The sequence below is a fragment of the Micromys minutus genome, assembly GCF_963924665.1.
Source record: "Micromys minutus genome assembly, chromosome: 9".
Lineage (NCBI taxonomy): Eukaryota > Metazoa > Chordata > Mammalia > Rodentia > Muridae > Micromys > Micromys minutus.
In genome coordinates this window covers 37,932,998-37,949,921 of record NC_137978.1, presented here as the reverse complement: position 1 = coordinate 37,949,921, position 16,924 = coordinate 37,932,998, and the positions used below count along the sequence as shown (strand labels likewise).

At 42.8% G+C, this 16,924-nt stretch overlaps 1 pseudogene across 1 annotated transcript; it reads right to left on the bottom strand.

Annotated features, from left to right (window-relative positions):
- Positions 1 to 5,264: 5,264 nt before the first annotated feature.
- LOC308424304 (large ribosomal subunit protein uL15-like) lies at positions 5,265 to 12,810 on the bottom strand (annotated as a pseudogene). Its single transcript has 2 exons — positions 12,728 to 12,810; positions 5,265 to 5,728 (listed from the first exon to the last, which is right to left on the bottom strand). The product of its transcript is annotated as a large ribosomal subunit protein uL15-like (transcript).
- Positions 12,811 to 16,924: the final 4,114 nt, after the last annotated feature.

Below are 16,924 nucleotides of genomic sequence, written 5' to 3'. Positions count from 1 at the left end.
CTTGAGATCCGGATGCAGGACTTTCTTTAGCCCCCCTCTTGATCTCTTGCTTCAGCTCTACCTACAAGTGTTCACCCAGGACTTAGTTCGAATCTGTGAGGTAGTTCTGGCCCCTCGACTCCTTAAAGCAGTTCCAGAGCCTTGCCCTTCTTATCCTGGTCTCTTACACACAGCCTGTGACTAAACATTTCCTTTCCTTCTCTCTCTTCTCTATCCATTGAAAGAAGTGCTAGTCCCACCTGTCTGGATCCAGATCTGCCCATATTGCAGATATGGCCCTGGCCCTCAACGAAGTACTATTCTCCCCACAATGCCCACCATGGCAAAGGACCAGGTGTGCTTGTAGCGCCACCTACTGGGAGTAAAGACAAGACCTCCCCATTGTTAAAAAAAAAAAAAAAAAAAGTCCAGATCAGTCATTGATCTGAGATATTGCTCCATAATTACAATTATGCTGTACCTGATAGGCTCTAAGGACATTGGTGGACAACACAGAACTTGAATTTTGGTGGAGCCCCACGGTGAATAGACAGGATATAATAAAAGGGGTAGTGGTGCCTGCCTTTAATCCCAGCACTTTGGAGGCAGAGGCAGGCAGATCTTTGAGTTCAAGGTCAGCCTTATATACAGAATGATTTTTCAGGACTATACAGAGAAACTATATATCAAAAATCAAAAAAACAAAAATCTCAGAATGGAAGGCCTGCACGATGTTTCAGTGGGTAAAGCCTCTTACTTCCAAGCCTAAGGACCCAAGTTTGAGCCTCAGGAGCCACAGGACGGATTGAGAGACTTGACTGCCACAAGGTGTCTTCTGACTTCCACGTATGGGCCGTGGTATATGTCCCTCCTAATACACATTAACAAACAATAAAACATCAACAAACAACAAAGCAATTAATTAAGTATAAAATAAACCAAACTATTTTTGAGTCCTAGAGAGATGGCTCGGCACTTAAGGGTACTTGCTGCTCTTCCAGAGGACACACGTTTTTCCCCATCGCCCACGGTTTACTTCCCTCTTCTGGACCCTTCAGGCGCCCACACACATGTGGTATTCATTCACATAGTCACACACACGTATGGATTAATAAAAATGCATCTTCAGCTGAATGTGGCGGTGAATCCCATCACTGAGGAGGCAGTGGCAGGTAGGTCTGTGAGTTTAAGGCCAGCCAGCCAGGGAACTTTGTATCAAGAAAATATCTTAAAACAAAAACAACAACAACAAAAAAAATTTTAGATTGTGATAAGCATGTAAGAAAACGGAGTGATTGAAGGAGAACAGGATAGAATGTTCTGAAACATTCGCTGACATTTAAGTCAGGAAGGAGAAATAGACAGATGTTCAAAGATCTTGAAGTGAGGTAGTATGGGGGACAAGAAACAGCTATTGCAGGCCCTGAATTACAAAAAGCTTAATGTGTTTGAAGTATCTAATGCATTCAGAGTGGAAGAAATCAGAAGGTGGGTAGCCTAAACTAGAGGCCTGTCAAGGACTCAGAACCTCCAGGATCTTGAGACTTAGAATTTAATTTTGAGAGCAGTCAAAACTCTTCTGAAAACATTTATGTCTGGAAAGCAATTTACATTTGAAAACAGAGTCTGCTGGGCCTGGACTTTTGCATTATCAAACAGCAAACCTTACTAGGCAGTTTGCCTTGCACGTGCTTAATTCTAGCATCCCTAGTTTGAAGCCAGCCTGACCTATATAGTGAGACCAAGGCAGCTAGGGTTATGTAGAGAAACTCTGAGAAGCTCCACCGCCACCCTACCACCCTCCCCCCAGAAAAAGAAAGAAAAGAAAGAAACCTTGAGGGGAGAGGGGCACATGATGGCTATGAATAGGAGACATATATCCTGAATCTCCAACCGGAAGTTTCTATGTGTGGGCTGTAAAGTCCTGCTCCCATCAAATCAGATGGAGACACGGTAAAAACCCTTTGTGCCCCAGTGTGGAGTGAGCTCTCCTTTTGCTGGGCCCTGGTCTAAGAGGAGAGACTGTAGCTGAATCTGACCTTTGTGGACGTTTCCCATGCTTGGAAGAACTGGTCTTAAGTTGAGTGGACATGTGTGTCATAAATGTTACCAGGAAGAGGAAGGAGCTAAGGAAGTGACAATGAGATTACATAGAAGAGAAGAGAAGGGAAGGGAAGAGAAGAAAGAGAAGGGAAGGGAAGGGAAGAGAAGAAAGAGAAGAGAAGGGAAGGGAAGGGAAGAAAGAGAAGGGAAGGGAAGGGAAGGGAAGGGAAGGGAAGGGAAGGGAAGGGAAGAAAGAGAAGGGAAGGGAAGGGAAGGGAAGAGAAGGGAAGGGAAGGGAAGAAAGAGAAGGGAAGGGAAGGGAAGGGAAGGGAAGGGAAGAGAAGAAAGAGAAGGGAAGGGAAGGGAAGGGAAGGGAAGAGAAGAGAAGGGAAGGGAAGGGAAGAAAGAGAAGGGAAGGGAAGGGAAGAGAAGAGAAGAGAAGAGAAGAAAGAGAAGGGAAGGGAAGGGAAGAAAGAGAAGGGAAGGGAAGGGAAGAGAAGAGCAAAAAGAGAAGGGAAGGGAAGGGAAGAGAAGAGAAAAAAGAGAAGGGAAGGGAAGGGAAGGGAAGAAAGAGAAGGGAAGGGAAGGGAAGAGAAGAGAAGAAAGAGAAGGGAAGGGAAGGGAAGGGAAGAGAAGAGAAGAAAGAGAAGGGAAGGGAAGGGAAGGGAAGAAAGAGAAGGGAAGGGAAGGGAAGGGAAGGGAAGAAAGAGAAGGGAAGGGAAGGGAAGAAAGAGAAGGGAAGGGAAGGGAAGGGAAGGGAAGAGAAGGGAAGGGAAGGGAAGGGTGCTGAAGCTCGGGTGCCAGAGATGCCACATAAAGGAATGAGCCGGAATGAGCCGATTGCAATTGGAACACCAGGATGGAGGATGAGCTGAAAGACGGCTGAGGATAAAGGATGGACACGTGCTGCCCATCCTAGTCTAGGAAGAGCACAGAGCCATTAATTTTAAGCAGGCGAGTCATATAGCAGATTAAGGATTTAGAAGAACCACATCAACTGATATGAGGGGAAGGTATAAGAAATTTCAAATAAGGTCTAATATTAATACTATAAAACTTGTGTTTAGGACAGGTAATCAGAATCTTTTTATTTTTCCCACCTGTAAGACTTGGATACAAATATTTTGATCCCTTTCGTCCCTTAAAGGCTCCTACTGCATTCTGGGAATTTGAGGGCCTGGAACAGTGACTGCTTTCTCTTTGAAGCACTAATCCTTTTTCCTTCCTCCTCCATTTCCGGTTCTTTTCAGACTAGCCAATCAGATAGAACTGTGAGGTGGATGACAGCCAATGGGGAAAAGACATGGTTCCCACCTAAGTCAGACTAAAAACCTAGTGCCCTTCCGAGTTTGCCTGGTTCAGACACTTCAGTAGAAACTGTGGTCTCTTTCATTTTGACCCCAAATTTATTTCCAACAAAAGACTTAAGAAAGCAGGGGTAGAAAAGAAAGCAGGAAAACAAAAAAAGAAAAAAAAATTTAAAAAATTTAAAGTGACGAAGATGATAATGATGTGTGTGCATGTGTATGACGTGAGAAGGCATAGCATGTGTGTGAAGGTCAGAGGACAACTTTGTGCTGTCTGTTCTTCTCTTCTGTGTTTATCGAACCCAGCAAGTGTCTTTATCTGCTCATCCATCTTACCAATCTAGTAGGAAGCCTTTTTTTTTTCTTTTTCAAATGAAGAGACTGTTTGTACAATGTTCCTAGAACGAACGAAGTTCTGGACATGGTGCCTGGGTGTTGGCAATAGAGAACAGAGAGGAGGCTTGGCAGTAAATTAGTCTGGAATAGACGGAGAGCTTGGGGAGAGTGGTTAAGGATAGGGAAAAGCTGCTATTCGGCAGCACAGAAGAGCAAGCAAGGATGGGAAGAAGAATTCAAACGCCGCTTCCTTCTATCATTTTCATATAACCGAGAAAGTACTCTACTTAAGTACTCTACCGTCTGCATCTACAGTGCCCGTGGCTCTGGGTTCAATTCCTACCACTGAAAGTGGGGTTGAGAGGGAAAGAAGGAACTCACTGGTAAGAGCAGGATAAATGTTATAATTGGTTCAGTCTCTTACCATATAGATATGTAACTTACATTAGGCACTGCTTGGTGTAATGGCAAGTGCTTGCAGCCCCAGTACAGAGGAAGCTAAGCTTAAAGATCATAAGGTAAAGGCCAGCTCGGGCTACACAGTAAGACCCTAGAGAGGTATCTCACTAGAGTTCTCGCTTAGTACAGACAAAGCTCTGGACTTGATCTTCAGAACCACAAAGACATGCAAGTAAATAAATGCACTGGCCAATGCGACTGGATAAGAAAATAAAATAAAAGGGAACTAGAATAGGAAAACTTACTTTCATTTGTCAAAGGCATGTTTATCCCAAGAAAGTTGCAAGTAAATCAATTGGAAAACTACTGTTATGCATCAAGAAAACTCAGTTAAAAGGAGGGGGGCATATAAAATAAATATACTCGGGTCCCTGGACTCTATCACTACCACTGCAAAAGTGAATAGATTAAAAAAATAATGTACAGAGCCATTTTGTCCTCTTTCCATATAAAAAATACAATAAGTTGTAACTACATTGTGAACTATAATAACCATTATCACACACATATTAAATTCATTATGATTAAAATACATTCAACACAATTAAAAATTAGAATTCATTTCTTCAGTCACACCAGACTTACCTTCCAAGTTCTCATTCACAAGGCTACGGACTGTGTTGTCAGAAAACATCTCCACTGCCGCAGAAGGCTTGATTGTTCAGAGTCAAGTGAGAAGGTGTGATAAAACAGAAGACTTCATTTCTGGGGGTGGGGGAGCGAAATAAGCAAAGGCATCACCTAGGAACAGGAAAGAAACAGTTCCTTGTTGGACCACATAACTTAGTTTTTGGTTATGGACTTCTTGCATAGACCTCCCTGAATGGTAGGAAGCAAAGTGCCATCCTTTTGAGTCTTCTCTGATTCCTTCAACCTGAGTGAGAGGCTCCTCCAGTGCCCCTGTATCAGACTTGTTATCACTGCCATAAAATTCTCAGACACAAAAAACTTGTTTTGGCTCATTGTAAATAATAATAATAATAATAATAATAATAATAATAATGATAATAATGATAATGATAATAATAACAAAAAACATGTTTTTCCTTTCCCAGCCCCAGGTCCCTTCAAACTATTCTTTTTTTTTCCTACTCAGACCACATGGAAAATGTTAGCATTTAATTAACCTCTGAAGTAGCTTTAAGCCACAAGAACACAAGCACCTCCACACCCTTTATCTTCTCTTCAGCTCTTCTGCTGAAGAATTTTGCCTTCACGATGACAGGTTGCTTAGGGAGCTTTCCCTTCCCAAGAACTCCATAGTAGCCTGACAGAACAGCATCAATGATGGGAGCAGCTCCAGTCTTGCTTTTGCTGCATTGACCCGTGTCTGCTCGCTGACCAACGTCCATAATTTATCCATGTTGACAGTTGGGCAGAAGCTCTGGTTCCTCTTCAGGTGGTAATGCCTCATATCAACTTTCCCGAGGTAACCTGGGTGATACTTGTCAAAGTTGATCCTGTGGTGATGCTCGTCTCCAGCATCGCCTCGACCTCCTGGGTGCTTGTGGTGTTTACCGATGTGACTGTGGCCGTGGCTCACGTGGCCCCAGAGTTTCCGGGTCTTCCTCAGTCTGGATGGCGGTGGCAGAAAAGAAAGAGCCCTTCAAACTATTCTATGCCTACCGCTTAGTTAGTTACTTCTCCCTCAGTTCTGGCGTGCTTCTTCCTTCCTGCCTCTCTAAGAGGCTCACTTGAATCTCTCTATTCTATCTGAGTTCAGGTACCTGGTGGCTTATGTCCATCTCCTTGATGCTTGCTTGAATTTCTCTTTTATACTCTCACTACTTCCCAGAATTCTCTCTCTTTCTGCCAGTGTCCCACCTCCTAGTTTTTGTCTCAGTTCATTGGCCATAGGCTTTTTAATTGAGAGGTGATGCTTGTAAGAGATTCTCTCTACAGCTCATGCTTTTGTTCCATGGTTGCTTGCCTCTGTTTATGCTGGCCCTGTGATGTGGCAGAACACAAAGGCAGTGGAAAGAGTGTGGGAGACAGATTACCTCTTAGTGAACAGGAAGCAGTGGGAGAGAATCAGGTACAACTTTTCAACAAAGGCATACACCCCAATTCACCTACTTCCTCCAGCTAAGCACACCTCGGAAGGTTTCCGCAGCTTCTCAAACAACATCAGATATTCAACATGTGCATTTCACATTCAAGTCCTAACACCCCTCTGAGGAGGCAGATATACAGTGACCTTCACTACTCACAGATTGCAACTGTCTACTTGCAAAACACTGAAGGCAACTCTGAAATCAGTACTTTTGTTTTTTTGTTATTTTTCAAGACTGGGTTTCTCTGTGTAGACCAAACCCAAAACTTATGGTCAGTCATTAACTGGTACAGAGCAGCAAAATCTTTGCATGCTAGGTGAGTACATCCCGGCTGCAGTGGTGGTCATTCCTTTCTGAGATGCCTTTTGAGTTCTGACTTCCAAAGAGAAGCTGTGCCGAATAGATTAGGATGTTCACTGCTTTGTGACCTTTCTTCAGCTCTGCAGACTCTAGAAGAAAGACTTCAGTTAGCACCGGAATAATAACTCTCCTTCTTCTTCAGTTCTGTATGCCACCTGAGATAAAGTATTTAAAATGCATATCAGATATTTACATTATGATTCATAATAATAATAGTTACATTATGGTTCATAATAGTAGCAAGATTTAAGTTATGAAGTAGCAACAAAATAATGTTATGGTTGGGAGTCACCATAACATGAGGAACTGTATTAAAGGATTAGAGCATTAGAAAGGTTGAGAACCACTGTTCTAACCAGACAAACCCTGAATGACAAGTATCTTACTAAATATTTAGTCTCTTGTTCCTGGTTCCCCTCTCTTTTCTACAGAAGCATTTTCTGACGGTCACTGTTCTCCAAGATGGAGTGGTGAGGATGCCTTGTTTTATCACTATTGCTGTGATGAAACACTGTGACCAAAGCAGCTTGGGAAGAAAGTTTACACTTCCCCACCACTATTCATCATCAAAGGAAATTGGTGCAGGAACTCCAACACATCTAGAACCTGGAGGCAGGAGCTGATGAAAAGGCCATGAAGGGTACTGCTTACTGGCTTTCCATGTCTTGCTCAGTCTCCTTTTTATAGAACCCATGACCATCAGCCAGGGATGGCACCACCCACAATGGGCTGGGCCCTCCACCATCAATAGTTAATTAAGAAAATGCCTGTGGGCATGCCCATAGCCTGATCTTATGGAGGCATTTTCTCAATCGAGACTCCCTCCTCTCCAAAGTTTTGTCAAGTTGATACAAAAACTAGCCAGCACATCCTTCTGTCTTTCACAATTCTGACTCACGAATTAAATTGCTTTCCTATGAAGCTCTCATTTCTCTCCTGTTGGCTTGAAAAACATTTTTAAAAATTAGCATATATTATATCAACTTTCCTTCTGATATTTTCAAGCAAAAATGGTTTTGTTGGGCTGGAAAGATGACTCAGTGACTAAGAGCACTTGCTGCTCTGGCAGAGAACAGGGGTTGGACTGTCAGCATGCTCATGTTGGCTCACAACCAACCATCCTTAACTTTCATCCTAGGAGAGCCAATTCTCTCTTCTGGTTTTCCTGAGGACCAGGCACACACATGTGGTGTGTATGTATGTATATATGTGTAGGTATGTATATGTATGTATATATCTTTTTTTTTCTGGTAAAACACCAATATAAAAACGTTTAAAAAGTTCTGAGAATTTATTTTGCTGATTCTCGCCCCCATCCCCAACTCCCCTTGGCCACTTCTATCTCGCCATAACCCCTTTCTGTTTCCATGTTATATCTATCTTTTGCCTTTTCCATCCTGATTCCATTCCTGTTGCTATGATAAAATACCCTGACAAAGTGTAACGTAGGGAAGAAAGAGATTTACCGGCTTACAGTTCCAGGTTACTGTCTGCTGTGAGAGAGTCAAGTGTGGAGTCATATCACATCCACAGTTAAAGAGCAAAAAGAAATGACTGAATATGTGCTCATTGGCTTGCTTGAGCTCAGTCTGGTTTCTCTGCCTTTTAAACAGCTCAGGACCACCTGCCTAGGGTATGGTGCCAACCACAGTGGGCTATATCAGCCCACATCAGTTCATTTAACTAAGACAATCCTGTTTAGACATTCCCATAGCCAAGCCAAAGTAGATCATCCCACATTGAGTCTCTTCTCAGGTGACCCTAACTTGGGCCAGTTTGACAGTAAGATGTCTGCCACATCTTCTTCCTTGCTAGTTTCACCCTCTTTTCTGACCCTCTTTCACCCTCATTTCTATACATGCATATAAGCCATTGTAAGCCAGGGTCTGCGTTATTAGGTCCAACAGGAATTCTGTGGCACCCATTGGCATCCTAAAGCACATGCTGGCCCAGGCTTTCTCAGCATTACAGCTACCTGTGACTCTTCTCAGCTCTTCTCACCTGCCCACCTGTCCACCTGTCCACCTGTCCCCTGCCTTGAACTTCCCCAGTCTCCCCCCCCACCCCCTTCTCATACTTACGTAGCCTGCACCCTCTTGGTCTTCTGTTTTCCTCTCTTTGTCTTCCTCTCATCTCTTCCTCTCTTGCCTCCCACCCCATCTCCCTATGCCCAATCTATTCTGCCTGCCTCCTTTGGTTCCTGCTCTGGACTCTTCTGGATGCCTCTGGCTGCGGTCTCCCACATCTACAGTAAAAACCTTCCCCTCAACCATACCTTGGAGCAGTCACGTTGTCACTTTATATACACATATGAGAAAGACCATGTCATTTCCGTGTGCTGGCTTTTGAGCAGCAACTAGACAGACCTGACCTTAGTAAGAAGCTACAGTAGAAACAGGCCACAATCTCAGCATCTTTCCTTCTGACTCATGTTAACAAATGTCCTATGTGCTGTCTACTTAGGGTGGTGCTGTGATTTTCATGCCCTTCTTGGTGATTTCATTGTTTAAAATGGATCTCAAGTATAATATCAAAGGCGGACAATAAGAAGCTTGTGATGACACCTTACGGAGAACACATGTCATGTGAGTTTCAGTTAGGCCTGGAATCAATGTGAATGGGTCAATAGTATATGTTCAATAAAGTGTCTTTAAATAGTAGTTATGTATTGATCAGTTGACAATAATGCTGTAATCAGAGGCTTTCAGGTATCTAACCTCATGTTTTTCCAGAGATCAATAGTCTAGTATTAGCTAATTTATTATTTGTGGAGACTTTAGAACCTAGCTGGGAAGAGTAACAAAAACCAATAATTATACAGGTCTATCTCCCTTGCTGGAGGTGTGTGGTTCTTAGGACAAGGCCTAGGATTTGTGTCCTTAGGATATAAATTGGTGCTGGGCAGTAGGAGTTGAGAAAAAGAAAAAGATAAGCATCTCATGAGAGAAGAGGTAGGAAGTTAGGGCTCTGGGTTTGCCTCAAATCGAGACTCCAGGTTCTAGAATCTAGCCCTTTTTTCCTCCAGGACAGTCAGGTTAAGGTCCATATCTCCAAAGCAATCAGAGAAGTCTCTGATTGCTGTGGCCTAAGGCTGTTTCCTGGGAGAGGCCTGGGCTCTAAGGAGGCCTAACCCTGGCTGAGCCCCGATTGATTGCTCACCATTCAGGGAAGTTGCCCTTCCTCTGACAGAAATCCTTTGGAGACTAGTTTGGGGTGGGGGTGCCAGGTCCTCTCTGTCTAGATGATCCACTGTGGCCAAGAGGCTTAAGAAAAATCTTAGGCATTCTAAGGTAACCTGAGATCAGAGGAGTAGACAGGGAGAGACATATCTGCCTTCCTAGTGGTTCCCTAAGAGATACAAAACTCAGATCCTGTGACTCCTATCTTGGACAGTCACTGTGGCCACTGTACTTTCCCTTCAGGAACTCCCACACGGTTTAAAAGACAGGCACTACCTGTCTTAGCCTCCAGGTTCTGAGAGGGGGTGGGGACAGAAGCAGAATAGAATGTCATTTGAGGGGGGAGGTAGATTCCTGAAATTTGTATTTTTCTCATTATATCTGTTATTTTCCTGAGGAACAAGCACGACTCTTATCCTGTATCTACTTGTAGGAGTGTGTGGTATTGCAACAGAGTCTGTATATAAACCGATGACATGACCAAGTCATGGCGCGGTGCAGGGCAAGGGTTTCTTTTTATTGTACACAAAGAGCAAGAACAGCCAGAGGCATCTGGAAGAATCCTGAGGACAGAGAAAAAAGTAGACTGAACATGGCCAGCAGACTAGGCACGGCCAGGGCTACCTGTGAGAGAGCAGAGAGTAGTTGGGAATAGAGAATAGAAAACAAGCAAACTAACTAACAGGAAAAAAAAATGTAACAAGAGAAGCCGCACAGAGCACAGAGAAAGCATAGCAGGAATAGCAGGGTTATAAAGAGTGAGACGTAGAACTGGTGCTCATGATTCTGGGGTTTGCTATGTTAACAGGGGCCACAGCTGGCCACACATCCTTGCTGCCAAAGGTAAGGGAGATAGCTCTTTTTGGTAGACAGAAACCAGCTTCTCAAGTTCCCAAGGTACACTGGCTTCTATCTGGCCACTAGAAATCCTCCTACAGCCCGTGTTAAGCTCATTTATGGGTATTTGGACTATGTTTTGGAGTTTGGGGAACTAAAGTTTCCTTTGAACCGGACAGTCTGTGCTTAGACCACAATATATGCAGCAGTTTCCCCACCCCCCTCGGAGGTCCCGTCCAGGTACTCTGTGAGACAGCCTGTGAGAGGATCCTGGTGCTGGAAGTCTCGCCTGGAAGTGAGTTAGCCTTGTAAGAAACATGAAATATATATAAAAAAATGAAACATTAACTATTAGCTTTTTCCGTCAAACACTGTAAAACTCAGGCCTTTTTTTATTTCCTCCACCTTATAAAACTTACATTACACTGCTGTATTCTCAGAACTCAAGTTCTGAGTTCTCAACTCTTAATTTTCTAAATTTTCTTTGCTCAGATTCTTTAAAAACCAGCCAATTATGAGAATAATGCGAGGCCAGGCACCAGGCCCAGAAAAGACACAGTTTACAGTCACCACCTGCCTTAGAGTAAAAGCCAAGGGCATTTCCTGTCCCCCTGTGTTCACCCTCTTCCTCTTTTGTAAGTCTTGCTTTTTTTTTTTTTTTTTTTGAGACAGGGTTTCTTTACATAACCATGACTGATCTGGAACTTACCATATAGACCAGGCTGGCCTCAGACACACAGAGATCTACTTACCTTTGCCTCCTGAGTTCTGGGATTAAAGACCATTATGCCTGGTCTTTTAAAACATATTATTTATTTATTTATTTTTATGTGTGTAGGTGTTTGGTCTGTCTGGCTGTCCGTCTGGCTGTCTGTGTGCCATATGTGTGCCTGGTGCCCATGAAGGTGAGGAAAGGGAATTGGATCCCCTGGAATTGGACCTGCAGACAGCTGTGAGCCACTGTATGGTGGGAACAGAAGCGGAGTCCTCTGGAAGAGGAACCCAGTGTGTTCTTAATTGCTGAACCAGTTCTCCAGCTTTCTATTTACTCCTTCTCCATCCATTTATCCATGGCATTATCAACTCTCTTAATAAACCCCTTATTCCTCAGTAATCCATCTTAGTGTTGTCTTGACTCCTGCCCTAACCCCACTTCCAACCTTACTCTCCACCCTTCACTTCCTTCTTCCTAGAAGTCTAGTCTCATTTCTAAAAAATGGGCTTGATCATTTGAGAGGAGCTGAACCTGCTTTACAGTTCTGTAAAGGGCCCCAATGGCCAAGGAAGAGAACCAACCTTTACCTGGTCAAACATTGCTTCCTGGTAGCTGATGGTCTCTGTTTGCGTATGCCATTTTAGAGTGGTATTAAAAAGATCTTCCTGTCTTGAATGTTATATCTCTGTTACTGGAAAATCTGGTGGAATCCTATTTGAGTTACTAATGCGCAGGAACTCAGAGTCCCCACTTGGGCTTTTTAGTGTCATTAGTAAGAAAATTTAAAAGCAGACTCAAATGGAAGCTCGGGGACAATTTTATTAGAAAAACCTGTACAGTGTGGCAACTGCTAGGAGGAGGGAGACAGAGCAGAAAAAAAGATAAATCATTTCAGTTGAGCCAGCGTGAGAGTCAAGTACATCATGTCAGACAGGGAAGGAGACTTCAGAGGAAGAGTAAGGAGCCCAGGGTACCAGAGGAACCATTCTTAGACTCCGGCCAGCATCCAAAACAGACAGATCTTTCAGAGGACCCAGATTTGATCTCAGCAAACAGATTGCATCTCGAAACTGCCTGTAACTCATGCATGTGGTGCACAGATAAATATGCAGACAAGACCAGGAAACGTACAGTAAAGGAGTAAGAACAAAGCTCGATAGTTCCAGTTCCAGTTTACTTATCCCTTTTGTTCCGAATCCTTCTCATCTGCAGTCGCCTTCGGGAACGGCTGTCACTACTTGAAGTTAAGCTCCACACAGCAATGCGTTTGTTATCATTGGAAGGCCCTTGCCTTGCCAGCCCTGAGATAATAATGACCAGGCAGACAAGATTGAGGTAGTGATTCGTGGTTTTGTCCTTCCCCTGATGTCCCTTGTTTATGTAACCTGAGCGATCATGCTGGTCCCTCAAGAAGGCAGCTGATTGCCTCTGTCTTTCTAGCATAGTTTAACTGATTACAATGCCTTCTGGATGCTGGAGATGGCTCGGTTTGATGATGAGCACTTGTTGCTCCCGCAGAGAACATGAATCCAGTTCCCCATATCTCTTAGATAAAGCACAAGTGCCTCTAAATCCAACTCCAGGGCATTCAACACCCTCTTCAGGTACCACACATTTAACACACACACACACAGACACAGACACGCACTCTGAGCCATTTCTCCAACTCTTAATTTCATTTAAAAAAAAATCACTTTAAAAAAGTAGTTAGGATTCTTTGATTGTATACATTTGAGAATAAGCTTGTCATCTTACACACACACACACACACACACACACACAGTCTGCTGAGAGTTTGATTGAATATTGCATTGAATGCATAGACCATTTTGGAAACAAATTGATATCTAACTACTGTTGAATCTTCAAACTCATGAATATGTAAAACCCATTCATTTATTTCAGCCATGCTTAGTTTAGTCAAGATGTTTTGTTGAGAGTTGGAGACTGCCTCAGAAGTTAGAAGCACATGGTGGCTCACAATGTCCCCAACTCCAGTTCTAGGGCATCTGGCGCCTTTTTCTGACTTCCTTGGGCACCAAGCATGCAAGTAGTGCACAGATACATACATTGAAAAAACACTTGAACACATAAAATTTAAAAAAATTAAGAAAGAAAAAGAATATCTTATTGTTTTAGCACTAAGTGTAAAAATGAAAACAAGGCAAGTTTCCCACACTTTAACAGGCAACAACTCCTTTTTTGAATGTTTATTTTATGTTATGATGTTTCATAAACTAGAATATGATGTTATCTTATGATTTTTTTACACAGACATAGGAAGTGTAACTCAATGACCAATCTCAAGAAAAAAATTTATGCTGTTAGATTTATAATTTCCTAAGGCTATGAGATAATCATGTGTCCACCCAAATATAGTTGTGTCCCCCACTTCAGACCCCCACAAGTGCCTCACGCTGATAAGACCAAGTCACTTCCCCTCTAACAGTCACAAATGGGCTTCCACTCCTGTCAGGGGCAAGGCATCTGTCTGGGAACTCACCAGCTACATTCATGCACTGTATTTCAGATTCCACTTCTTTGTGCTTTGGTAAACTCTTTATACTTCATCCCAGGTCTTTTGTGTGTCACTTTGCATAGCATTGAAGTCTCACGTGCTTTTCAATGTATTTATTCCTAAATATTTGTCCTTTTATTCCATAACTGGACTAGAGATCAAACCTTATTCATGGTCATGGTAGACAAGAACTTTGCCATGAATTTTCACCCGGCCAACATTTGATGGTTTGATATGGTTGTAATGATACATTGAAATACATGCATACATACACACACACATGCATGTAAATGCATAATTTTTTGTGTGTTTTTGAAACAACATGTCTTAGTATTCTATTGCTGTGAAGACCATATGACATCGTAATCATAAAAACTCTTAAAAGGAAAGCATTTAATTGGGGCTGGCTTACAGTTTCAGAGGTTGAGTTCATTGTCATCATGGTGGGGAACATTGCAGCATTCAGACAGATGGAAAATTGAGACACTGGGGCTTGGGCTTTTGAAAGCTTGAAGCACACCCCCAGGGACACGCTTTGTTCAACAAGGCCACACCTCCTAATTCTTTCAAATAGCACCACTTCTTGATGACCCAGCATTCAAATCTATGAGCCCAAAGAAGTCATTCTTACTCAAATCACTACTTCTTAGGTACTCCACCTGTGCCTTGAACTCATCATGATCCTCCTGCCTCAACCTTCCAAATGCTATGATTACAAGTAAGCACCATCATACCCAACTATGCTATTGTTTTGCAAATTTCATTTTCCATCTACTCATTGTTTCTACAGAGAAATATATTTGCTTGATTGCATATCCAGTAGACTTTAAAAATTCACTTTGTGATTCTATGACGCTCCCACATTTTTAAATGAAAAAAAAAAAAAAACCCTTTTGTTGATCTTAAAGCTTAAGTCTACGTTTTGATACCCGAACGCTTTAATTCAAGTCTTGGAATCAGCGTGATTCTCTTAGTTCTCTGCGATTGCCATATGCAGAATGCCATAAACGTGGTGGCTTAGATAAGAGTGGTTCATGTCTCAAGGCTCTAAAAACTAAAAGGAGAAAATGTGGTGCCTGGCAAGGACTTTCTGCCTGGCCTGCAGATGGCCACCTGGTCATCTCGTGTGTCCACATAAGGGGGAGATCCCTGATCTCTCTTCTCCTTGCTATAAGATCACAGATTATATCATAGAGACCACATTTGTAACCTCCCTAAAATCTCACTACCTCCTGGCGTCACCTCCCACCTTTCCAAGGTCTACCTGAAGTTTCTAGGACCCAGTCTTTAAGTGTTTTCTGGACTTTGCCTTTGCCTTCTCCTACCCATGTTCCTTTCATTGGTTTGCTGGTAACTCTGAACTTTATCACACCAAAGTACCCTTTTAATCCATGTTCTTTTACTTTGTAAACCATTTTTTTCTTTTCATTTTTAGAATACCCTTTTAAAAGTTATTTTATGTACACGAGGAATATGACAGGATACATGTATGTATATGTACCACATATGTGCCAGGTGTTTCCAGCGGCCAGAAGAAGGCAACAGATTCTTTGGAACTGTAATTACAGATAGAAGTGAGTCGTTATGTGGGTTCTGGGGAACAAACCCAGATCCTCTGTAAGAGCAAAGAGTGCTCTTAACTACTGGGTCATCTCCCCAGCTCCTGTTTTTAGAGTATTTTTCATTTACTCATGTTTCCTGATCATCCCCACACCCAGTTTTCCCCCTCCAGATTCCCTAGGACCCTCTCAGGGACACCCCCTTTCACACTCATGTTTTCTCCTTTGTTTTAAAATAACTCACCGAGTCCTAGAGAGCTGCCTATTGGAATGTTGACTGATCTCGTGAGCTCGAGATCATACAGATGTTGTGTAAGGAGCTGCTGTGAGTAACTGAATGCCACAGGCTGTCCTTTTACAATCCTCCTTCCCACCCTTTGACATGGTTTCTACCCCCACCTCTTTCTCCATGTTTTTTGAACCTGGAGGAGTTGTTGATATAGATGTTCCATTTAGGGACGGCTGTCCAAAGGTCACTCATTCTCTACACTTTGACCTCAGTGTGTGCAGTTGATGTTCACTGCAGCCATGCTTCTCTGGCACCGCTGATCTACAGGGATGTGGTGGTTCGAATAGGAATGGCCCCCATAGGCTCATAGATTTGAATGTGGTGTGGTCTTGTTGGAAGATGTGTGGCACTGAGGGTGGGCTTTGAAGTAAATGCTCAAGTGAGGTCCAGTGTCTTTTTTCTTCTTGCTGCCTGCAGATCCAGATGTACAAGTCTTGGCTCCTTCTTGAATACCATGTCTGCCTGTGTGCTGCCGTGCTTCCTGCCATGATGAGAATGGATCAAACCTCTGAACTTGCAAGCCAGCCTCAATTAAATGTGTTTTTTAAAAGGGTTGCTGTGATCATAGTGTCAGTTCATAGCAATAGAAACCATACCTAAGACAGGGAACAAACATAAATATTTAGAAGGCAGTTTGATAACATGTCTGTCTAGCAAAACAATAGCAGTAGATTCCTCCATGCCCTCAGAGCCACCCCAGCCATGGACTTTTTATTTTATTTTATTATTATTTCCATGTGGAGAGGCTTAATAGATCCCCATAAACCCCCTATCCAATTCCCCCATCTCCCTGCTTTTATGAGGGTAGCCATGGACTTTTTGATTAGGTTTGTAGGAATTACTTCTGATTCAATCAGAGAATAGTTGGTTCATAAACTATTTTTATGGCATATATAAAACTAAAGGAAATAGTACAATGTATTCATAGACACAGATATATGAATTCAATAGTTCCACCTGTAATGGTTTAAATGAGGATGGTCTCCATAGGCTCAGATGTTTGAATACTTGGTTGGTGGAACTGTTTGGGAAGGATTAGGAGGTGTGGACTTATTGGAGGAGGTGTGCCACTGGGGATGAGGTGGGGGCTTTGAGGTTACAAAATCCATGTCATTTTCAGTTAGCTCTCTCTCTGCCTTGCACTTGTGGATCAAGATGTAAGCTTTCAGCTACCACTTTAACACCCTGCTTGTTTGCCTGCTGCCTTGCTCCTCCCCATGATGGCCCTGGACTCTAATACTCTGAAACTGTGAGTCCCAAATAAACTGTTGTCTTTTATAGTTTGCCTT